Source organism: Hypanus sabinus, chromosome 13 (genome assembly GCF_030144855.1).
Source record: "Hypanus sabinus isolate sHypSab1 chromosome 13, sHypSab1.hap1, whole genome shotgun sequence".
Taxonomy (NCBI): Eukaryota; Metazoa; Chordata; class Chondrichthyes; order Myliobatiformes; family Dasyatidae; genus Hypanus; species Hypanus sabinus.
In genome coordinates this window covers 23689584-23715000 of record NC_082718.1, presented here as the reverse complement: position 1 = coordinate 23715000, position 25417 = coordinate 23689584, and positions in this window count along the sequence as shown.

Sequence of the window (25417 nt, the reverse complement as noted above, 5' to 3'; positions counted from 1 at the left end):
TAACTTGAGATTCATTTTCTTGCAGGCATTTATATTTATAAAGAAATACAATAAAATTTATGAAAAAAAAAGGAAACATACACTTGGTGGCCATTAACCTAATAAAGCGGCCATTGAGTATATGTTCATGGTCTTCTGCTGCTGTAGCTCCTACTGTATACCTCAACCCCTCCCTCAACGTCTCAAAAACAGGAGCTGGTTGTGGACTACAGGAGGAATGGAGACAGGCTAACCACTATTGACATCAATGGATCTGGGGTTAAGAAGGTAAACAGCTTTAAGTTCCTTGGCATAAACATCGCTGAGGATCTTACGTGGTCTGTACATACCAGCTTGTGTGGTGAAAGAGCACAACAGCGACTCTTTCACCTCAGACAGTTGAAGAGGTTTGGTATGGCCCCCTAAATTCTAAGAACTTTCTATAGGAGCACGATTGAGAGCATCCTGACTGGCTGCATCACTGCCTGATGGGAATTGTACTTTCCTCAATCACAGCGCTCTGCAGAGAGTGGTGCGTATGGCCCAGCACATTTATAAATGTGAACTTGCCACTACTCAGGACTTTTACAAAGACAGGTATGTGAAAACGGCCCGAAGGATTATTGGAGACCTGAGTCACCCCAACCATAACTGTTCCAGCTGATACCATCTGGAAAACAGTACCGCAGCATAAAAGTCAGGACAAGCAGACTCCAGGACAGCTTCTTCCACCAGGCCATCAGACTGCTTAATTCATGCTAACGCAACTGTATTTCTATGTTATATTGACTATCCTGTTGTACATAATATTTATTATAAATTACTATAATTGCACATTTGACTGGAGGCGTAATGTAAAGATTTTTACTCCTCATATACGAAGGATGTAATAAATAAGGTCAATTCAATTCAATTCAATTCAAGTTTTTGTGTGTAATACATTTGGAGATGCTCTTCTGCACACCACAGATGTAGCATATAGTCATTTGAGTTACTGTCAGCTTGAACCAGTGTGCCAATTCTCCTCTGACCTCTCTCTCTCTCTCTTTCTGACAAGACACTTTCCTCCACAGAACTGCCACTCTCTGAATTTTTTTTTGTTTCTCACACTGTTCTCCATGAACTCTAGATACTGTTGTGTGTGAAAATTCCAGGAGATCACAGTTTCTGTGATACTCAAACCACCTCAACTGGCACCAACTATCATTCTACACTCAAAGTCACTTAAATCACATTACTTCCCCATTCTGACGTTTGGTCTAAATAACTCATGAAACTTTTGACCATGTCTGCATGCTTTTACGCATTGAGTTGCTGTCACATAATTGTCTGATTAGACTTTGCGTTAGAGCAGGTGCATCTAATAAAGCGGTCACTGAATGTAACTATAAACGGACAAACAACCAATATGAAATAGAAGATAAATTGTGGAAAAAAAACATGAGTTGTAGAGACTTGAAAAGGAGCCTATGTGCTGTAGAATCAGTTCAGGGTTCAGGTGAGTGAAGTTACCCACACTGGTTCAGGAACATGATGGTTGTAGGAGAGTAGCAGATGAAGGCATGAATCTGAAAGCTGGATCCTGATGTGAGGTGTTACCTGAGGAGCATCATAACACCCCTCCTGAATATCCATCAGCCTCTAGAACAGACCTACCAACCCTAACCTTTCGCTAGCAACAGAACACTACAGACTACCTCTTGCACTACTATGCACATGTTTCAGATTGTGTCCTTTTTTTGCATTAAGATCCTGTGTTTGCACAGCCTTTTAACCTCTCTTCATTGTCCTGCTTATTTTATGCATTATTTATGTTCCTTGTGATGCTACCACATGCAGGTTTTTCATTCTACCTGTACATCACCGTACTTGTGCAGATGACAATAAATTTGACATCCCAGGAACTTCAGTCTTAGATGACATACTCAGGTCCCAGTTGACAAGCCAAGTGCCCTTGATCCATATGTGGAAGTCTGACCAATTGAACCATGCAGCTCTGGTATCTGTTAGATCACAAGGAACAGCTCATCAAATAACTGGCTTTCTAAAGAGGGCCTTAAAGAAGGAATCTATCCCTGACACCTTGCAATTCTGACTGATGATATAAGGGTGTGCCTACCTCAATCAGAATCAGAATCAAGTTTAATATCACTGGCATATGTTGTGATATATGTTGTTTTGTGGCAGCAGGACATTTCAATGCATAATAAAATAAATCATCGATTACAATTAGAAATATATATATAAAGTACATATGTTTAAAAATTAAATAAATAGTGCAAAGAGAGCAAAAAATAGTGAGTTCATTTACATGGGTTCATCGTCCATTCAGAAATTGGATGGTGGTGGGGAAGAAGCTGTTCCTGAACTATTGAGTGCATGTCTTCAGGCTCCTCTATCTCTGCCTTAATTGTAGCAATGAGAAGAGTGCATGTCCTGGTGTTAGTGGTCCTTAATGACAGATGCCACCTTTTTGAGGAATTCCCTTTTAAAGATGTCCTTAATGCTGGAGAGGCTGGTGCCCATGCTCAAGTTGACTGAGTTTGCAACTTTCTGCAATGTTTTCCCATCCTGTGCAATGGCCCCTTCATATCAAATGGTGATACAGACAGTTAGAATGCTCTCCACAGTACATCTGTAGAAAGTTGTGATAGCTTACCAAGTCTCCAAATGAAATATAGCCACAGTCAACGTTGCCTCTAACTTTTTTTTATAGCTGTGCAGACCAACCATTGCTCTGAGCAGGACATTTTTACACAGCCTGAAAACTGCATGACACTTCAGATTTTTTTTTGTAATATGCATATTATGAATATTTAGTATTAAAATTGAAAAATCACATACTTTTGATTTTATTTATTAATTGAACAGTGTACTACAATACAGTACAACAAAGAAAATCTTTCACATTTCATAAACTTTTAAACTTAGACAACGTTACATTCAGCAGGCCAGTGGTTCATTTACAATGAGCTACCGACTTCCATTCTGTGTATATTTTTGCAATTTGTAACCGTGTTGTAACTTGAAACACTGGCAGCATAAATATATTGTGCTCTAAAATGTTTCAAATTAAAGGTTGTGATGTGTTTATTAATTAGATAATTCATGGATTATATTCATATAATTAATTACAGGATCCACTATTTTATACATACATATTTCAAAATTATATATACATTATATAAAAGAAAATCTGAACTGTGCAACAACAAAGATTATATACTCTGAAACATTTCAGTTACTGTGCAGCCAGGCACCCACACAGTTTAGAGGGAACAATGGCCACTGTCATGCCTTCTTTGTAAATGTGTCAATATTTACAGGATTGATCGTCAAAGATGTCGACACCCAGGAACTGGGTGTCAACACTTCTGAAGAAAGTGTAGATGGCTTTTCCATGAGATAAAGAAGTGACGGGGAAGGAGGAGGTGCAAAAAATATTTTTGTCACTGAATCTCATAAAGTCAGAAATAGAAATAATGGCATGTCTCATTCAAACTCCAAATCCAAGTTCCACTCATCATACCGATCATTCTGGCAGAATGAGGAGAGAAAAAGAATAACTCCTACTATTTCAGGATTGAAGAAACATTTTAAAACTTATGTTCAAATTCATGTTTCAATTTAATTATCATTCAACTATACATGAATTCCCATGAATACAGTCAAAAAAACTGTTCCTCTAGGGTCAGGGTGCAAAATGCAGTATTAACAGCAATACCATAAGACATAGAAGCAGAATGAAGTCATTTGACTCATTGAGTCTGCTCTACCATTTCCTCACGGTTGATCCATTTTTTCCTCTCGGTCCCAATCTCCGACCTTCTCCCCATATCCCTTCTTGCCCTGACCAATCAGACTCTATTCTGAGGCTGTGTCCTCTGGTCTTAGACTCTACGACCATGGAAAACATCCTCTCTACATCCGATCTATCAAGGCCTTCCACCATTCGATAGGTGTCAATGATGTCACCCTTCATTCTTCTGAACTCCAGTGAATACAGGTCCAGAGCCATCAATGCTCTTCATATGACGTCGTTCAAACCTGGAATTATTTTCGTGATCCACAGCACAAGGCACAAGCAGCACATATATGATAGCAAGTAAACATACACTACAGTCATACAAAAAAAAACCATATAGCCCAAGTCACTGAATGGCATTTGACAAATAATGACAAAGAGATGGCACATGGGTGCGATTGGCAAGAACAAGCATTTCTCAGCAATCTGCAGATGAGCGCATGCACTCCACCGAGCCAACACTGAGTGGTGGCACCAATGGGATGGGCCCGCCCCCAACCCAACACAGACACCGTGTTATGCCCCCTCCACTTCTCCTCTCCTGGACTGCCTCAACAGGCAAGCCTGAGGCCTCGTCCTCACGACAACCAATGCCATGTAGCTCTTCCGCCGTCTGACTCGCTAATAAGCAAGGGAAACGGACTTGCTGTATTTTACATTACCAATGTCCAACAGGGCCATGCGATCATAAGAGAAGTGTCCGAGACAATCATCTGCTGCGCACTCCTTTTGCGTACCAACACCAATGTCTTTCTGTAGTAGGCAGCAACACAATCCACAAGTCCAGCTCCTCCACCAAAGAGCAGCTTACTGATGGGGCAGACAGTGCCTGAAGTTCTTAATGTCCCGCATTGTCTTGCAATCATATAAAAAAATACGTTTAAAAAGGACAGAAGCACCTTTTGTTGCCCCCCCCCAAGGGGCCACTGCATCCGAACACGCCAGCATCTTATTAAAAAACTGCTGAACAAATTATTTATTTCAATCATTCATGCTTTGCCTGAGGAGCTGTGAGGTTAACTGAAGTTTAGCACTTATTGTTTTGCTCGCTTTGCTAGAAAAGTTTACTAAATTAGAACAAACACAAAATGCCGGAGGAACTCAGCAGGTCAGGCAGCATCTGTGGAAAGGAATCAACAGTCAGTGATTCAGGCCGAGACCCTTCATTGGGACTGAAAAGAAATGGGGAAGAAGCCAGAATAGGTATGTGAGGGGAGCAGCAGGAGTACAAGCTCAGAGGGGATAGGTAAGACTGGATGAGGGAGGAGGTAAGTGGGTGGGAGAGGGGGTATGAAGCAAGAGGTTGGAAAGTGATAGGTAGAAGAGGTAGAGGGCTGAAGCAAAAGGAATTCAGTAGGAGAGGAGAGTGGACAATGGGAGAAAGGGAAGGAAGAGGGGCTCCAGTGGGAGATGATAGGTAGGTGAGGTGAAAGGTTAATAAATTAGTAAATTGGTTCATTATTGTCACATGCACTGAGCTAAAACTTTGTTTTACATACCATCTGTGCAGATCATTTTGTCACAGTGTCTATCTAAGAGTTCTTAACTGCCTCAGTCATAATTGCTTCAACCATCCTGGCACCCTGTTCCAGGTACCTACTACTTTCTATGTAAAAACTTGTCCCCTCTTGTATATAAAGCACAAGGGAATAGTAAAGGAAACAATAAAGATATAAATAGAATCCAAGAGCAGAGTAAGCAGGACAAGCAAAACTGTTATCCGGGGTGGCCTGACCCCGTCATTTAGGGGTAGACAATAAATGCTGGTCTTGTTTACAGTGGGCAGAGCCCCAAGAAGTGTATGTGAAATTGTACTAGGTTTGCGAAGTGATGTCACAGTAGCCTATTTAACCAGTTACCAAGTCCTTTTGTATAGTACAAACTGCAGCGATGGTCAAATTCAAAGTCAAAGTCGAGTTCAGAGTCATGGGTGGCAAGGTTGTGCAGCGGTTAGTGAAACACTTTCCAGTGCCAGTGATCAGGGTTCAATTCCCTGTCTGTCAGGAATTTGTACTTCCTCCACATGACCACATGGGTTAGTTTCCTCCCATATCCCAAGAATGTACAGGCTAGCGTCAGTGAGTCGTGAGCATGCTATATTGGCACGTGGCGACACTTTCTTCTAGCACATCATTGGACTGTGTTTTTCGTTGACACAAATAATGCATTTCACTGCACGTGTGACAAGTATAGCTTATTTTTATCTTATCTTTATGAATCATTATCTACATCAGTCACATTAGTAACTATTTATAGAAATGGAACAAAATATTGTGAATCCTCTACAAGGCAGGGACTTGCACTAATGGAATATCTTTGTAACAATCTGAGGAGATCTCAGACTGATTTATTACCAGATATCTGCCTTTGAAGTGCAGACGAGTTATAAATAAGAAACATGGCAGCCCATTTCCACATTGCAAGCACTTGAAAGAATAAACTTTGCCCAGGATTTCAGAGAGCACTTTCTGCTCTGCTTTGAGAGTACGCCATACAATCAGACATATCCACCCGAGAGGGGAGATGGGAATGGTTTAACGCCTTCCCCTCCTTCAAACATTTAGCCTTACCAGAGTGTAAGAATACTGCACACAGGAGATTCTGCAGATGCTGGAAATCCAGAGCAACAAACACAAAATGCTGGAGGAACTCAGCATCTAAACTGTCAATATTTTGGCCTACGTCGTGCAAGAGTTCTCCAAAAGCAAGTCCAAGGAGCACGTTCAGCGCTGATATTAAACAGCAAACTGCAGAGACCCCAAGATAGACTCCCACAGCCATGTCCTGCAACAAGGCAAGCGAACCTGCACCCTCCACCAGCATAGCAAGAGAGAGGCCAGGCCAACGTAGGCCGACCGTGCTGAACACCCACTCAATTTCCACTCTGGTCCTCGACGATTTCAATCTTGCTCAGCGTTTTAATCAGTAATGGAGCCAACCAGGGTTTCTTGCTCTGCTGCTTGGAAGCAATGGCTACATACTCCGCTCTCAGCTTCGCCGGATCCCCCAGGAGGTAACAAGAGCGCCAGCTCCCTCAGTCAGCCCAAAAATACGTCATCAAAATGGAAAACCTAGACTGCGTTCAATCACAATTCAGGAGAAGAAGCATGTGAACTGAAATGAATATCATAATTTCACACATACTTCTAATTGAGTGTCACTGTAACAAATCACTGTATCTCCAGTCCAGTTTGCAGAGTATAAAAAGTCGGAGAGCATATAGAATATTGAATAGTACAGTTCATGAGCAGGCCCTTTGGCCCACCATGACTATGATAGCATATTAGTCTAAACTGATCTGTCTACACATGATCCATTTCCCTCCTTTCTTGCCAAATTCACATCCTTTTAAACACCATTATCATCTCTGTTTCCATTTCCACCACTGGCAGCACATTCCAGGCAATAAACATCTCCTCTGTGTAAAAAAACTTATGCTGCAAATCTTCAGACTTACCCCTCTGACCTGAACACTGTGTTCCTTTCATATTTGTCATTTCTACCTGGAAAAAATACTCTACCTGGCTTACCTATGCCTTTCATAATTTTATAAACCCTTTATCAGGTCTCCCCTCAATCTCTGACACTACAGAGCTAATGCCCCATGTTTGTCCAACCTTTCTTTATGGCTAATATGCTCTAATCCAGCCACCCTGCTCGAGATACATGAAATTCTGCAGAACAACGCACACAAAATGCTGAAGGAATTCAGCAGATCAGGCAGCATCAATGGGGGGAAATAAACAGTCGATAATACAACCTGGGGCACTTAAATATCACTTCCCCTTTGTAGATGATGCCTGACTTCCTTTGGCATGAGGTTGTTAGACTATAAGGAGCAACTGAGTCACTTGGGACTGTACTTGCAGGAATTCAGAAGAATAAGAGGAGATCTTATAGAAACATATGAAATTATGAAAAATATAGATAAGATAGAAGCAGGAAAGTTGTTTCCACTGGTAGGTAAGACTAGATCTAGGGGACATAGCCTCATGATTCGGGGGAGAAGATTTGGGATGGAGATGAGAAAGAACTTCTCTTCCCAGAGAGTGGTGAATCTGTGGAATTCTCTGCCCAATGAAGCAGTGAAGGCTACCTCAGTAAATATATTTAAGACAAGATTGGAGATATTTTTGCATAGTAGGGGGAATTAAAGGTTAAGGGAAAAGACAAGTAGGCGGAGATGAAACCATGGCCAGATCAGCCATGATCTTATTGAATGGTGGAGCATGCTTGACGGGCCAGATGACCTACTCCTGCTCCTATTTCTTATGCTCTTATTTTGTACATCCTGCCCGGAGTGGATTGCACTGGAGAGAATATAAAGGATGTTGCCTGGTTAGTTACAGGGAGAGATTGGACAGGCTAGTCTTGCTTTCCCTGGAGTGAGGGAAGCAGGGGGCCAATCTGATAAAATTATAAATGCCTTAGATACGGTAGACAGAGAAAATCCTTTCTCCATGGTAGGGGTATCAAAAACAAGAGGGCTTAAAGTGAGAGAAGGGAGTTATAAGGGGGTTGTGGGGGAAGTTATCTTAGGCAAGAGAGTGGTTGATAACTAGCACATACTACCAGAGGAGTTGGTGGAACCACGAGTGACTGCTACCTTTAAGGGGCATTTTGACAGACATTTATAAAGCCACAGTAGGTTATGGCCCCAATGCAGGCAAGTAGGACTGTGTAGATGGGCAAAATAGTGTGGGCACAATGGGCCAAAGGGCCTCTTTCAGTCCTGTATTATTTTATGAAGTAGGACTTTATGTAGTAGTCTGCAGCCTAATGAATGAAGATCTTCCGTAAACTTCTCCATGCCCATGTTCAGGGAGAAACACTTTAAGCAGATTAGATTCCAGACCTTGATCATTTGAGAGAGGAAGGAGCATTATTTTATGTTGAATCTGAATTAGGTTTATGATCTCTGATATTACTCATGAAATTTATTGTTTTGTGGCAGAAATACAATGCAAGACATAAAAAGAATTACATAGGTTACAATAAAAATAGACAATGCAAAAGAGGAGGAGTGAGGTGGTGTCCATGGTTTCATGGACTGTTTAGAAATTCGATGGTGGAGGGGAAGAAGCTGTTCCCAAAACACTGAGTCTGTGTCTTCAAACAGCTGTACCTCCTCCCTGATGGTAGTACTGAGATGAGGGCATGTTCTAGATAGTGATGGTCCTTTTGAAGATGTCCTCAATGGTGGGAGGACATTGTGCCTGTGATGGAGCTGGCTGAGCCTACAACCCTCTACATAAAACCATAAGACATAGGAACAGAATTAGGCCATTCTGCCCATTAAGTCTATTCTGCCATTAAAACATGGCTGATTCATTTTCCATCTCAAACCCATTCTCCTGCCTCTCTAGCCATAGCCTTTAACACCCTTATTATTCAAGAACCTATCAACCGCCACTTTAAATGTACCCAATAACTTGTCCTCCACAAATATTTGTGGCAACAAATTACACAGATTCAATACCCTCTGGCTAAAGAAATTCTTCCGCATCTCTGTTCTAACGAGATGTTCTTCTACTTTGAGACTGTGACCTCTAATCCTAGATTATCCCACTACCGGAAACATCCTCTGCACTTCCACTCTATCTAGGACTTTCAATATTTGGTAAGTTTCAATGAAATCTCCCCTCATTCTTTTAAACCCCATTGAGTATAGGCCCAGAGCAATCAAACACTCCTCATAAATTACCCCTTTCATTCCTAGTATCATTTTTGCGTACCTCTCCAATGCCAGCATTTCCTTTCGTAGATATGGAACTCAAAATTGCTAACAATACTCTAAATGAGGTCTGGCCACTGCTTTATAAAGTTTCAACATTCCATCATTGCTTTTATATTCTAGTCCTCTGAAAATTAGTACTAATATTGAATTTGCCTTTCTAATTACTGACTCACCCAGCAAATTAACCTTCAGGGAATCCTTCACTGGGACTTCCAAGTCCCTTTGCATCTCTGATGTCTCTGTTTAGAAAATAGTCTTTGCCTTTATTCCTTCTACCGAAGTGTATGACCATATACTTCCCCACACTGAATTCCATCTGCCAACTTCTGATCATTTCCAAACCTGTCCAAGACCTACTACAGACTCCTGACTCCTCAACACTAACTGCATCTTCACACGTCTCCACCTAACTGCGGCCTCTTGCAGTCTTGCGCATTGGAGCCTTCGTACCAGGCAGTAATGCAACAAATCAGAATGTTCTCCACTGCACATTTGTAGAAAATTGCTAGAGTCTGAGATGTCATCTCAAGTCTCCTCAAACTCCAAATGAAGTACAGCCACCGAAGTACCTTCTTCTATTAACTGACTCCATAGGGATTTAGCAGTTGGTAGGTGAACAGCTGCTCCAACAGCCACAGAATGGCAATTGTGCCTTTTATTGACATGCTCTTTCTTCGCACACCCACTTAGAAGTATTTTAATGAGTTTACACATCTTCGTTTATACCCACTGCATAGAATGAAGAAAGGTGCTTTCCTGAGATAAATGAAATGATATTGATCCCTTGTGGCCTGCTCTGATTATCTTAATTGCATATACTAAACGTTACTGCATTTACTTTGCATGGCCAAGTGGTTAAGGTCTTCATCTAGTGATCTGAAGGTCACTAGTTCGAGCCTCAGCTGAGGCACTGTGTTGTGTCCCTGAGCAAGGCACTTAACCACACATTGGTCTGCGACGACACCGGTGCCAGGCTGTATGGGTCCTAATGCCCTACCCTTGGACAACATCGGTGGTGTGGAGAGGGGAGACTTTCAGCTTGGGCAACTGCCGGTCTTCCATAAAAAAAACCTTGCCTGGGCTTGCTCCTGGAAACTTTCCAAGGTGCAAATCCATGGTTTATCGAGACTGTTACATTGCACTTACAACGTCTTTACTTTCTCAAGAGGTGGAAGGAATTTGGCATGTCCCCTTTGGCATGTCACCAATTTTTAGAGATGCATCATAGGAAGCATTCTATCCAGATACAACTTAGTATGAAAACTCTGTCTGAGACCATAAATAAAAACTATGAAGAGTTACGGACACAAATCAGCACGTCATGAAAACCAGCCTCCCTTCTATGGACTCTGTCTAAATTTCTCACTGCCTCAGTAAATGAGCCAACATAATCAATGACCCCACCCACCCCTGAACATTCACTCTTCTCAGAAGATCTTCTGAAAGCACGTACAGCACAACTGGGCTCAAGGACATCTTCTATCCCAATAATAGTTCCTTAGTTCAATAAGACCTTACAATCTACCCCATCATGTCCTTGCACCTTATTGTCTGCCGGCACTGCAATATCTCTTTAACTGTAAACACTTTACTCTTATTAAATTAAGCTATTCACCAATATGTTTAGTTACCAATATACTAAATGCACTATCTTTAGTCCATGACCAGAGATCCATGACCTATGCAAAAGACACTCCGTAGGAGTGTTTACTGCATGTTATCAGGACAATAAAATCACAAGTGATCTTTAACAAGTATAGTGCTATAGCTAACGCCCAAACTTATTGAGACACAAACCACATGTGTGGGGTTAGAAAATGTTAGCAAGTGTAGACACACACTGCAAAGGCATTGCACATTGGGGTCAATATCAACTATTCCCAGGGCCACAATGAAGTAATGAAGCAAGCTGCCTTTCATTTAAGTAGCGTCATTCCCAGAGTTTCATCTACCAACCTATTCTTGTTAGTTACTCAACTTAGGCTGAGCGAGCGAGAGCTTTTCCCTTTGGAGCGAAGGAGGACGAGTGATGGCTTCACCAAGGGATACAAGATGATAAGAGCCATGGATTGAGTGGACAGCAGAAACATGTTCCAGAGTGAAAATGGCTAATACTTGTGGCATCATTTTTAAGGTGACTGGAGGAAAGTATAGAGATGATTTGAGAGAAAAAGTTTTTAGGGTGAGGGGTGCATGGAACACACTGCCCGGGGTGGTTGTAGAGTCACATTAGGGATATTTAAGACAAAATAGAAGGTTATGTGGGGGGGGAAATGGCTAGATTAAGCTTGGAGTATATCATGTTTAATATCAGTGGCATAAACATCATGATATTTGTTGTTTTGCAGCAACAGTAAAATGCAATATGTAATAATAAAGAACTCTCAATAAAAAACATTTATTAAAAATTAATTAAGTAAGTAATACAAAAAGAGAGCAAAATAAGGAAAAATTAGTCAGGTAGTTTACGTGGGTTTATTGTCCATCCAGAAATCTGATGACAGAGGGGAAGAAGCTGTTCCTAAAAGTTTGAGTGTGTGTCTTCAGGCTCCTGTACCTCCTCCCTGATGGTAGCAATAAGAAGAGGGCATGTCCTGGGTGATGGGGGTCCTTAATCCTGGATATTTCCTTTTTGAAGTATTGGCTTTTGAAGATTAAAGTGTTGGCACAACATGGTGGACTGAAGCTACAGTGCTGTGCTGTACTGTTCTATGTTCTACCCAGTGTTAGCTTTAAGAGCAAAATTATAACTAAAGTCTCCCTCTGGGTTCTTCAAGTACTGTTGCTTTGTGTAGTGGTTGAAGTTACAGTTAGGAGACTGCAGCATGCACTCTACGATGCATAATGAAGCCTTGTGGCAGAAGTAGAACACAGGAGAAACGTTAGTATAGTTATGGCCTCTTCCTGAAGAAAGTAGGAGGCTTAAAGTTGACCCAAGAGATGTCTGGATTATTGATCCATACTCAGTGTTATTTTCGCGATAAGCAATTTGGTTAATACACATACAAATACAGAGGAACTCATTCTGCAGACCATAAGACCATAAGAAATTGGAGCAGATCATGGCTGATTTGTTTCCCCTCTCAGCCCCATTCTCCTGCCTTCTCCCTATAACCTTTGATGCACTTACTAATCAAGAACCTATCAACCTCCGTTTTAAGTATGGTTTGGCCTCCAAAGCCACCTCTGGCAATGAATTCCACATATTCATCACCCTCCAACTATAGAAATTCCTCCTCATCTCCATTCTAAAGGTATATCTGAGGCTGTGCCCTCTGGTCCGAGAGCCCTCTGTGACAGAAACATCCTCTCCATGTCCACTCTATCTAGGCCTTTCAATATAGAGTATGTTCTCAATGAGATCCTCACCTCATTATTCTTAACTCCAGTAAGCAGAGGACCAAAGCCATCAAACATTACCATTGAATTAACCATTTCACTCCAGGGATCATTCTTGTAAATCTCCTCCAGACCCTTTCCAATGCTTTATTAGATATGGGCCCGAGACTATTCACAATACTCCAAATCAGATCCAGCCAATGCCATATAAAAAATCTTGTGACTCTAATTTTGTTAATAGTTTTAATTGTGGAATTGATAAAATATTGTTAGATGAGAATTGAGTCAAGAAGATAGGGTAGACTTAAAAGATTATTTCTGATCTTAAGGAATGGGAGAGCATGGCTCTGGGGGCTGAGCAGTTTAGTCCTAATGATACATTCATATCCCAATGATATACTGATAAATAAATAATAGAGCAGACGTTGATAAAAATATCACCTCATTTTTCAATGTAGACATGGGTTGTGTCTCAGTTTAGCTTCCCATCTGAATGGTAGCATTTACAATAAGGTAGTGTTTCCTTGACACAGCAATGGAATCTCACCAGCTGATCTGCATCCCTTCTGGAATTTAAGCTTCACCTGTGACTCAGACAGGAGAGTGTACAGTAAACTGATGTCCTCAAGAAGTGCAGAAATACAAATGCAAGAATTCACCTGAGGCACTGTCTGTGCTGGAAGTGGAGATTGTCTACAACACAAGGGATTCTGCAGAAGCTGGAAGTCCAGCGCTACACACACGAAGTGCTGGTGGAACTCGGCAGATTATATTGTATCTATGGTGAGGAATAAGCAGTCGACATTTTAGTCCAAGATCCATCATCAGGATGGTTGTTTATTCCTCATCATGGATGCTCTCTGACCTGCTGAGTTCCTCCAGCATTTTGGGTGGAAAATTATTTCTGCCCCATGTACAAAGTGGAACATATGACTCCTAGAACAATTTACAGGGTAGCGTGTGAAACGGGCAAAGCAAGTCCCCAGAAGAAAAATACAAATACTTGCACGCAAAACCTCATTATCAAAATTAACACCTTACAAAGCAGTCCACTTCCTTTGCTTTGTTAGTGGGTTATTGAAAGTGAAGTTAACTGAGCATTCCTCCATGGTACATTGAAATGGATGTCCCTGCTAACTAGTCTTGTAAAGAAAGTGTGGCTATGTTTAAACTCTCAGAATACATAGAACATAATCCAGCATCTATCAACTCTTTTAGAATGGGATAAGAATGTAATTAAATGTTCAGGCAATTTCGAACTATCTAAGGATCTAATATCCTACTCCACTCAAAGTAATTATCAGCAATAAGATTATTCCTATGTAATTCATGTTCAATATTGGCATTTGAAAAACATGTCTATTTGTCAATATCTTTGGGCATCTCTGGAAAACGAGAGCTGTGGTTAACCTCAACAATTGAGATATTTATCATATTTCACTGTTAATGTGACTTGTTATACGTATTTATAATGTGTTAAAAATTGAAATTGACACTATGCCGGTGAATTTTGCGATAAGACCATACTTACTAAATAGAAATGGCATTTTTCTCAATTTGTGATATGATAGGAAGAGGAAGAAGAAGGAGGCAAAGGGGCCAGAAGTGACAGAAACCTGGGAAAAGACTGGCACATTCACTTTATCTATGCTGTACATGATTTTATAAACCTCCATAAGGAGGTCCAAGACTAAATAGCCCTCAGTCTGCTATGCTCCAGGGGAAATAATGTCCCAGCCTATCCAATGTCTCCTTATAACTCAATTTTCCAGTCCTGTTAGCATCCTTAATGACAAGCTTCCTCTTGCTGGGTGACCAGAACTACATAAAATATTCCAAGTGGTTTCCTGCCAACGTCTTGCACAAGTGTAATGTAAGATCCCTCTTCTTGCTCTGATGGAAGGTCACTGATGGGAACCATTATCTTTGGAAAGGTAAGTGGGGGGGGGGTGGGAGGAGGGGGATGAAATTACAGGTGGAAGAGTTAAAGGGCTGAAGCAGAAGGAATCTGAAAGGAGAGGACATTGCACTAAGGAATAAAGGGAAGGAGGATGGGAACCAGAAGGTGGTGGTGGGCAGGTGAGAATAATGAAAGGGTGAGAGAGTAAACAGAATTGGGAATGGAAAATGAATGATGGTGGTGGGGGGGTGGTTGTACTCCATTCCTTTCCAATGCTAATGAATGGTCTTAGCCTGAAATATCAACTGTTCATTCTCCTCCATAGATGCCGCCTGACCTGCTGGGATTTTCCATCATTTTGGGCATGTTGCTCAAGATTTCCAGTATCTACAATTTCTCTTCTGTTAAACCAAGGCCATCTGCATTTAGAGTCCACTGTCCCAGGGAAGGAAAAAAAAACTGTGGCCATTCACCTTCTGATTTTATAAATGTGACTTTAATGATTTTATAAATTTCTACAAGTTCACTTTCTAACCCTCCTACACTTCAAAAAAAAAGGCCTAGACTTGTATAATCTTTTGGAAATCACAGCTTTGGTGACCTGGGTTTGTCTGGAGATTTCATGTTCTCCATGTGACCCTATGTGCTTCCGGCTTCCTCTTAATCCTAATGGCATCCAGATTAGTGGGAAAACTGGCCATTGTATATTGTCCTCTGCGTGTAGATGAGTGGTAGAATTTGTGGGGAGGGAGTTGAGGGGAATGTGGGGAGAATACAACGGGATTCGTGAAGGATTAGCAGAAATGGTTGTTTGTTGGCTAGCATAGAGACAATGGGCCAAAGTGCCTTTTCCAGAACTGTGTGACTCAGAATCAGGTTTATTATCACTGACGTATGTCAGGAAATCTGTGATTTTGCGGTGACAATACAGTGCAATACATAAAAATTACTATAAATTAGAACAGGAATATATAAAAATGCAAAAAGAGAGCAAAATAGTGAGGTAGTATTCATCCATTCATGGACCACTCAGAAATCTGATAGCGGAGGGGAAGAAATTATTCCTAAAATGTTGACTGTGTGTCTTCAGGCTCCTGTGCCTCCTCCCTGATGATAGTAACGAGAAGAGGGCTTCAGAATCAGGTTTATTATCACTGACATATGTCGTGAAATATGTTGTTCTGTGGCAGAAGTACAGGGCAATGCATAAGATGCACTTTATGTTACAATAAGTATATATGCGTATATAAATAAGGATGTCCTGGAGGGTGAAGATCCTTCACGACTGAAGACATCCTTGATGGTGGGGAGATTGCAACCCTCCTCAGCTTTTTCTGAGCCTGTGCATTGGCGCCTCTATATTGGGTGGTGAAGCAGCCAGTCAGAATATGCTCAACACTTCGAACACTATGAACTCATCCTGCTGTCCTTCTTCATGAAAGATCAACAGTACATTATCTTCACTCTTCATCTTGCAAGTAAAACCACAGTAGTTTTCTGGTATGTGTTCACACGGAGGCCGATTTCTGCTGCACTCTCTCTTTCCCACCCTTAATTGATTTCAAAAATGGAGAGACAGTGTGAAAGTTAGAACTTCTTATCGATCAAACAGGGCACGAGTTGTTCATGCTAAACTTCTGTTTCTCTGTGCTTTTGGTTGACTTCCCCTGTCAAGTCCAGCCAGCAGAGTAATAGAACTATTGCCGACGTCCTCTGCCAGACGAACATCACTGGCGCTGAGGGACAAACTGCACTCAATGATTTACACTCAGCTCCCTTGGGCAGGTCACACTGTTCATACACCAACCACCTGACTCCGAAAGCAAACACATTCCGAGTTCTGTCAGGACAGAGGAAACAGTCTGAGATAGAGCAGAGCAGCCTGTAGCACCTCTGCCTCACAGAACCAGCAACCCTGATCCTGGGTGGAGTTTGCACTTCCTTGCTGTGTGGGCTTCTTCCGAGTGCCCCGCTTCTGTACAACAAGGCGGACTGTGGACTTCACCACCTATCTCACCATAGCTTTGCGCCATATCGTCCGCTTTGACTGTAACTGGAACACTTTATTCTGCACACTGCTACTGTTTATCCTTGAATTAAGTCAATGTTGCTTTGATCCTCACACTCTGCTTGTCTGGTCCCTCGGGATCAATGATGAACTCAGTTATATTGCATGGAAGCACGCCCTTCAGCCCATCTCATCCATACTTGCCTATCAAGTTGTCTACCTAAGTTGTTCCATTTGTCTGTGCTTGACCCATATCCTTCTAAACTTTTTCTATCCTGGTAGCTGTCCAACTATCTTTCAAATATAACTAGATTCCCCTTTATGGACTGTCTATACTTCTCACTGTCTCAGTAAAGCAATCGGCATAACCCACCCCAGACATTTTCTCTTCTCACATCTTCCATCAGGCAGAAGATATTCAAGTCTGAAACCACGATCCACCAATCTCAAGAACAGCTTCTGTCCTGCTATGATCAGATATTGAATGGACATCTTGTACAGTAAGACAATAAGATAAGACCTTAAAATCTACCTCATATTAGTATGGCACTTTATCATATACCAGCACTACATTTGTTTGATAACTTTTACACAATATTCTGCACTCTTATTAGTTTAACTTATTTACCTCAATGTACTGTAAGGATTTATGAACAGTATGCAAGTCAAACTTTTTGCTGTATATTGGCACATGTGACAATAATAAGCCAACAGCAATACCAATAATTGTACCCTGCATTTCCAGCTTCTTACAGCTTGTTCCATACACCTTCCACCCCCTATGTGAAAAACTCGGGACCCTTTTAAACTTTTCCTCTCTCATCAAAATTGATATGCCCTTTGATAGACTCCACTACCCTGGAAAAAAGACGATGATCATCCACGAAGACACGAGGATGTCTGCAGATGCTGGAAATTCAAACAACACACACAAAATGCTGGTGGAATGCAGCAGGCCAGGCAGCATCTATAGGGAGAAGCAATGTCGACGTTTTGGGCAGAGACCCTTCGTCGGGACTAACTGAAAGAGGAGATAGTAAGAGATTTGCAAGTGGGAGGGAGAGGGGGGTGATCTGAAATGATAGAAGAAGGCAGGAGGGGGCGGGGTGAAGCTAAGAGCTGGAAAGTTGATGGCAAAAGGGATACACAGCTGGAAAAGGGAGAGGATCATGGAACGAGAGCCCTGGGGAGAAAGAAGGGGGGAGGGGAGCACCAGAGGAAGATGGAGAATAGGCAAGGAGTGATTGTGAGAGGGACAGAGAGAGAAAAGGGATAAAAGGGAAAATAATTAATTGATTGATTGATAGATAGATAGATAGATAGATAGATAGATAGATAGATAGATAGATAGATAGATAGATAGATAGATAAAGGATGGGGTAAGAAGGGGAGGAGGGGCATTAATGGAAGTTAGAGAAATCAATGTTCATGCCATCAGATTGGAGACTACCTAGATGGAATATAAGGTGTTGTTCCTCCAACCTGAGTGTGGCTTCATTTCAAATTGTGGTCGAAAAGATGAAGATAAAAGAAATGTGTGTTGCTATGATCATCCACCTGATCTGTGTTGTCTGACCTCCTACCTCTTCCCCCACCCTCGGCTTTGGGCTCCTTCCCCCCTCCCTCTCCAATCTTGACGAAGGAGCTTAGTCCAAAACATCATAGATGCAACCTGACCTGCTGAGCTCCTCCAGCATTTTGTGTGTGTTACTCTGGGCTTCCAGCATCTGAAAAATCTCAAGTTTATAGTCATATAGTACTGCAGTATAGAAATCAATGAAAATTTGAAGTTTAACCTCCAAAGATGTGCTTGCAGAAGTGCCATCTACATACTGACTGGTATTGTATTGTCCTTAGCTCTGGATTTTCGGAGACAAAAGGTTGTACACTGTCCATATGAGGTAAATGCTGGTGTGATGACTCACACTTAACTGACACCAGTCGACACTAAGGTTGGATCTGTTATGGATGTGTGAAGTTCATCGTAATTCGAAGTACGTATATGTCACTATATACTACCCTGAGATTCATTTCCTTGCAGGCATTCACAGTAGAACAAAGAAACGCAATAGTCCAGGGAAAACTATACACAAAAACTGACAAATGTCCAATGTGCAAAAGAAGACAAACTGTGCAAATAAAAAAAAAGTAAATAATTAAATTTCTTAATAATGATATTGAGAACGTGAGCTATAGAGTCCCTGAAAGTGAGCTGTGTGATCAGTTCAGGGTTGAGGTGAGTGATGTTTGGGAGCCTGGTGGTTGAAGGGTAATAACTGCAGATTGGATACAAAAACTGGACTCCTCTGGCTCTTCATTAAATATCTGATAATTTCCCTGTCTTGGCAAGCCTAAAATGATGGTTTGGGTTGCAAAACAGTTGTCATCTGTGCAGTCACATACAATGCACTTATCAAGTAGGCGAACTTCACTAAAAGCTCAGAAGTCTCGTGTTGTCAGATGAAAGAAATGAGCCTTTTTCCACATGTGCCAGTTGGAAAGAAAGCACACATTATAAGTAACGCTACCTGAGATTTTATTTCTGATACGATGCCGCTCAAGTATGCCAAAAAATAAAGACACAGCAGCCGGGTACCCGAACTACTGAAAACATGTCATTTGAAACTGTTGCTATCTGGAGGCTAAACTTGAGTCATTTTATTTTTCACTCTGCACCTGTCTTTATATCCCGCCCCCTGCAAAGCTTTACAGTATCTGATATAGAAATAACCCAAAGCTGCATGAATCATCTTCTCCGCAGTCATTCTACCTGGGGCACATGACTCCAGTGTCTCCAAAGGCAGAGAAAAATATAGTCTGCAACTATTTATCACCCCATCTGTCAACAAAACCAAGCCAAGGCACCTACCTGCCTCCCAGCCCTGATGATCAGCAATCTGTGCCAAGAGAGGTCACACAGAGGTAAAGAAGTCTTTCGAAGACTGCTTACAATTCTAGGCGCTTCCCCCATATAATTGCAGCAATCAGAGAGCTCAGGAATTTGCAGCCTACGGAAGGGCAGGAAACAAAATTCCAAAGCTCTGCTTCAATTATTGAGCAATAATAATGTTCACTTTCCAGCCCCTTTTATATATCTGCACCCCAAAGACCTTCACAGAGTCCCCATTTTTCATTTCTCGCTGAAGCGCACGGGTTGGATTGTAGAACAGAATCAATGTCTTGAACGCCTGCAATGGAAACATTCAAGTTATTTTTTATATATTTCCCAGCCATTTGGGAATAGATACATATTTCTTTAACAATCCTTTGAAAACAGAAGTCCGGAAGTCGAGGCCCATTGGCCGGAGTCCCAGGTCTGCAAATCTCTGCAAGTCTGCTGTGGTAGTTGAAAGCCTAACGTCTGCATGTCCGAGTCCTAATCCAAGCCCTCAGGAGGCTGGAGGTCAAAGAAAATGGGCTGCTTAGGAGTTAGAGGACTGTGTTTGTGGATGGGTAGGAGGGAGGAATGGGGTTTTTGTTGCTGTTGTGGTTTAGTTGCTTGTTGTGTTCTCTTTTGTTGTGTTGTGTTGTTTTTCTGAGCATTGTGGTCGTGCTATGTTGGCACTGGAATGTCAAGCGGCCCTTGTGGGCTGTCCCAAGCACAACCCTTGAGTGTGTTTGTTGTTACCACACTCAATACATTTCACTGCGTGTTTTGATGTAAATAAGCTTGAATCTTGAATGTTGATTCAGCAGTTCAGGAATCATCTAGGGACAGGATGTTTCAAGCTGAGACCCTTCATCAGAACTGGAAAGGCAGGGGGAAGAAGGTGTGGGAAGGGGGAGGAGTACTAGCTGGGAGGTGGTAGATGAGACATGTTGAGGGGGGAGATGGGTCAGTGGGAGAGAGGGGATGAAGTAAGAAATGGGAAGTTTTAGGTTGAAGAGTGGAGAATGGGCCATGAGAGAAAGGGAAGGAGGAGGGACGCTAGGGGGAGATGAGGGGAGGTGAGGAGAAGGAGTAACTGAAGAGCCAGAATGGGGAATGAGAAAGAAGAAAAGGAGAGGTTTCAAAAGGTACATTTAATGTCAGAGAAATGTATACAATATATATCCTGAAATGCTTTTCCTTCACGACCATCCATGAAAACAGAGGAGTGCCCCAAAGATTGAATGACAGTTAAATGTTAGAACCCCAAAGTCCCCCCAGCTCCCCTTTCTCACTCGCATAAGCGGCAGCAAGCAATGGTCATCTCTTCCCCTCCACTGGCAAAAAGAAGTATTGGCACCCATCACCAAGCACTCAAGCGTGCAGCAAAAGTAACAGCAAAGACACAGACTTGCAGCACCCCAAAGACTACTCGTTCACCTGGTATTCGACATACCACAGGCTCTCTCTCTCCCTAATAAGGGAGAAAGAGATGTCTCTGCTTCACAGCGAGAAGGGAGACATAACAACCAACTCACTGGTTTATAACGTTAAAAGTCCATTGCGTTGCTTTTTCCAAGCTCTGTGCCCAAAGAACTCGGGTCTCTGGGCACACAGTCAAAGACTTTCTGGCTCCCATGACACACCGATCTGAAACACCAACCTTCGATCCGCCCATCTCCAGAGCCTGATACCCTAGGCCTCCAAGGGCAGGACAAACTTTTAGGCCACGCCCTTGGCATGTCGGATAATGGCCAGTCGTGAAACCCGAGAGCTGGTCCAACTTCCGCAAAGAACCAAAGTCAGCATGTAACTCCAGGTCAGGGTCTTCAAAGGAACCCTGAAAAGAGAAAATAGAGACATTAAAGATGGAAATAGAGCTGTTTCTGAAGATGCAAACAAAGGAGTCACCGTTTAGCACCATCTTGACTAAGCTCTGCCCTCGGCAGGGGGAAGAAATGACCAGAAATCAGGAAAATCAATATTCATGCCATCAGGTTGGAGGCTGAATATGAGGAATATGATACCCAGACAGAGTATGAGATGTTCCTCTTCCAACTAGAGAGTGGCCTTTGAAATTCTCATTGTTTACTTTCATTGGAAGATTTTCCAATGGGCCATATTAGTAAAATAGAAACAAAGGGCCTTGTATATAAAAGTAGAACAAACACCAACAGAAACAAAAGGAGGAACAGACCTCAGCAACACCTGCTCAGTCCCCTTTGACCCTCACCTATTTTTATCAATACACCATGGAAACATCCCATCCGATGCTTGATATGGCAACTGCTCCGCCCGTGACTGTGAGAAACTGCAGAGAGTTGTGGACACAGCTCAGCATGTCACAGAAAATAACCTCCCCTCCATGGACTCTGGCTGCATTTCCCTCAGCTTCAGTAAAGCAGCCTGCATAATCAAAGAGCTCTCCCACCATGCACATTCTCTCTTCGCCCTCTCCCATCGGGCAGAAGATACAAAAGCCTGAAAGCACGTCCCACCAGGCTCAAAGACAGCTTCTATCCAGTTGTTATAAGACTAGTGAACAGTCCCCTAGTGCAATATGATGGACTCTACCTTATTATTGAGACATCTTATTGTCTACCTGCACTGTACTTTCTCCATAACTGTGACACTTTATCCTGCGTAATGTTATCATTCTCCTGATGCTGCCTCAATGCATTATTGTAATGGCGTAACCTTCATGGATGGCTTGCAAGACAAATTTTGAGTGTACCTCAACAATAAAAGCAATTTACCAATTTGTATAAATACAAACACACCTAATCCTCTACCCAAGTCAGTTTTCCCAATTCATGTCCCTTGATCCCATAATGTCAAAAGAGCTGTTGATCAGAAATGTACAACTGACCATCCACAATTTACTTGTCATGGAGTAAAAGGATTACTACTCATCTGATCCCACAAAGGTCAACCCCTTGTTATCAGCTGATTTCCCGGCGTTCTCAATTCTGCACACTGAGGAAGCAGCTTACCTGCAAACTCTGTTCTCTCCCCCAAACTTGTCTCTGTCTTTTCCCACTGCCTCCCGTCACCCACCAAATTTCTCTGCAAAGAACCAGCCCACCTCATAAGTGCACCATTCACCACAGGAAAGGTAGTTCCCTCTCGCTATGGGGGCAACATGGTTGCAGCATGTGGCATCAACAAAACTCACTTCTGTAGGACGATGACAACAGCTCACCAATCCTGAAGTTCCTCTAGCAAGGAGGATGTGGACAGCAAAAGCATAGGGATGTCACCACCAGCAGATTCTCCTCTTTAAGTTCCACTCCATCCTAACCTGACAGTGTATCACCATTCCTTTAACCCCATTAGGTCTAAATCTTGGAACTTCCTCTCCAACATCACTGTGGGAGCACTCTAACCAGTGAACTGCAGTGGTTCTAATAAGTGATTCTCCTTTACTTCGTCAGGGCAAATAAGTGTGGCCTTACTCTGAAAAAAATGAATGAATAAAAATATTTAAAATTGCCTGTCTGGAACATTTTCCACTTGACGTGCACCATCAGTTTAATACTGTCTGACCTGTCTAACATATCCAGTAAATAAAAATCAAACTACATCAGGGCTCCGAAGAATGCTGTAGAACAGAGACTTTGGTAAAAAGGCACATAGTTCACTGAAAGTGAAGACACAGGTAGACGGGATGGTGAAGAAGGTGTTTGGCATGCTTGCCTTCATTGTTGAGTGCAAGAGTTGGGTTGTCATGTTACAACTATACAAGGTGTTGATGAGACTGCACTGAGCGCAGCCCTGGTCTCCAAGGTTGCCATTAAGCTGGAAACGGACCACAAAGGATTCACAAAGACATTGCTGGGACTGAAGGGCTTCAGTTGTACGAGACACTGGATAAACTGGGAATTTTTTTTTGTGGAGTAGAGGAGGCAGAGAGACCTTTATAGAGATTTATAAAACCAAGATAGAGATAAGCTGAATGGCCAGAGTTTTTTTCAGAGTAAGGATGTCTAGAACTTGAGGATTGAGGTGAGCGGGGAAAGATTTAAAGAGTACCTGAAGGGCAAGTTTTTTACTCAGATGGTAGTGGGCACATGAAATAGAGTAAGGAAGTGGTGGAGGTGGGTACTGTTAAAATGTTAAAAGCCATTTGAATAGTACAGTGATAGGAAAAGTTGCGAAGAATGTGGGTCAAACACAGGAAGTGGGATTAGCTCAGGCAGGCAACTTGGTCAACAAAGGCAAATTGGGCTGAGAAGCCTATTTCATAACTCCATGACTGTGTGATTCTAAAATTCTGCAGATATAGAGAATTTAAAACAAATGTAAACAAATGCTAGAAAATCTCAGCAGGTCAGCCGGTATCCGATGGAAGAAACATGCTTAACATTTCATGTCTCAGTCTCACAACTTTCTGTTTTCATTTCACAAAGATGAATATAGAGATTAGTTTTATGTGTCACATGGACATTGAAACATCGAAACATACAGTGAAATGTGCCACTTGCCTCAACAACCTACGTGGTCCGGGGATGTGCTGGGGGAAGCCTGCAAGTGTCACCACGCTTCTGATGGCAAAAAACCCTGCCCACAATTTGCTTACCCTTACCCATACGTCTTTTGTGCTTGCCTTGACCATTAAGACATGAAGGCACCTTTACAGACTCCCACAGCAACCAACGGCCCCGTGATTTCTGCCTCAGAGAACGACAGGAGAGCATCCCTCAGGAGGGTGAATCCATGGGAAGCATCACGCCCAAACAGGGTACCTGGCAAAGTAGTGAAGGCCTGTGCTGGAGTATTCACTGATAACTTCAACCTCTCGCTTCTACAGTCTGAGGTACCCAAACAGGTTTCAATTATATCATTTCCTAAGAACAACATGATTATACTGTGTCATGTAACACCATGGTACTGAAAAAAACAATGTCTCATTTTTACTATGTACTGTACCAGCAGTTATGGTTGAAATGACAATAAAAGTGACTTGACTTGACTTGGTTATAATCCAGTAGCATTTACATCCACTGTCGTGAAGTGTTTTGAGAGGCTGGTGATAACACATATCAACTCCTGCCTGAGAAGTGGTTTGGATCCACTTCAATTTGCCTACAGTCACAACAGAAGCCATTCAATCCTGGAACATCTAGGTAATGAAGATACATACAACAGGATGCTCTTCATTGACTACAACTCAGCATTCAGTATTATCATCCCCTCAAAACTAATCTATCAGATTCAAATCCTGGGCTTCAATACCTCCTTGAGTAACTGGATCCTCAATTTCCTCTCTTGCAGACCCTAGTCAGTTCAGATTAGCAATAACCTCTCCTCTCCAATCTCCATTAGCACAGGTGCACCACAAGACTGTGTGTTCAGCCCATCCTCCTCCCGCTTTACACTTATGACTGTGAGGCTAAGTACAGTTCCAATGCTGCATTTAAGTTTGCTGATGACACCACAGTCATTAGCCAAATCAAGGGTGTAACAGGTCAGCATATAGGAGGGAGACTGAAAATCTGGCTGGGCAGTGCCATAACAACAATCTCTTACTCAATGTCTTCAAAACCAAGGAGATGATTATTGACTTCAGGAGGAGGAGGAGACCAAAGTTCAACGAGCCAATTCTCATTGGGAAATCAGAGCTGGAGAGGGTCAGCAACTATAAATTCCTCAGTGTTAGTATCTCAGAGTATCTGTCCTGGGTCAAGAATGTAAGTTCCATTTTGAAGAAAGCATGGCAGCACCTCTACTTTCTTAGAAGTTTGCAAATATTCGGCATGTTATCTAAAACTTTGATAAAA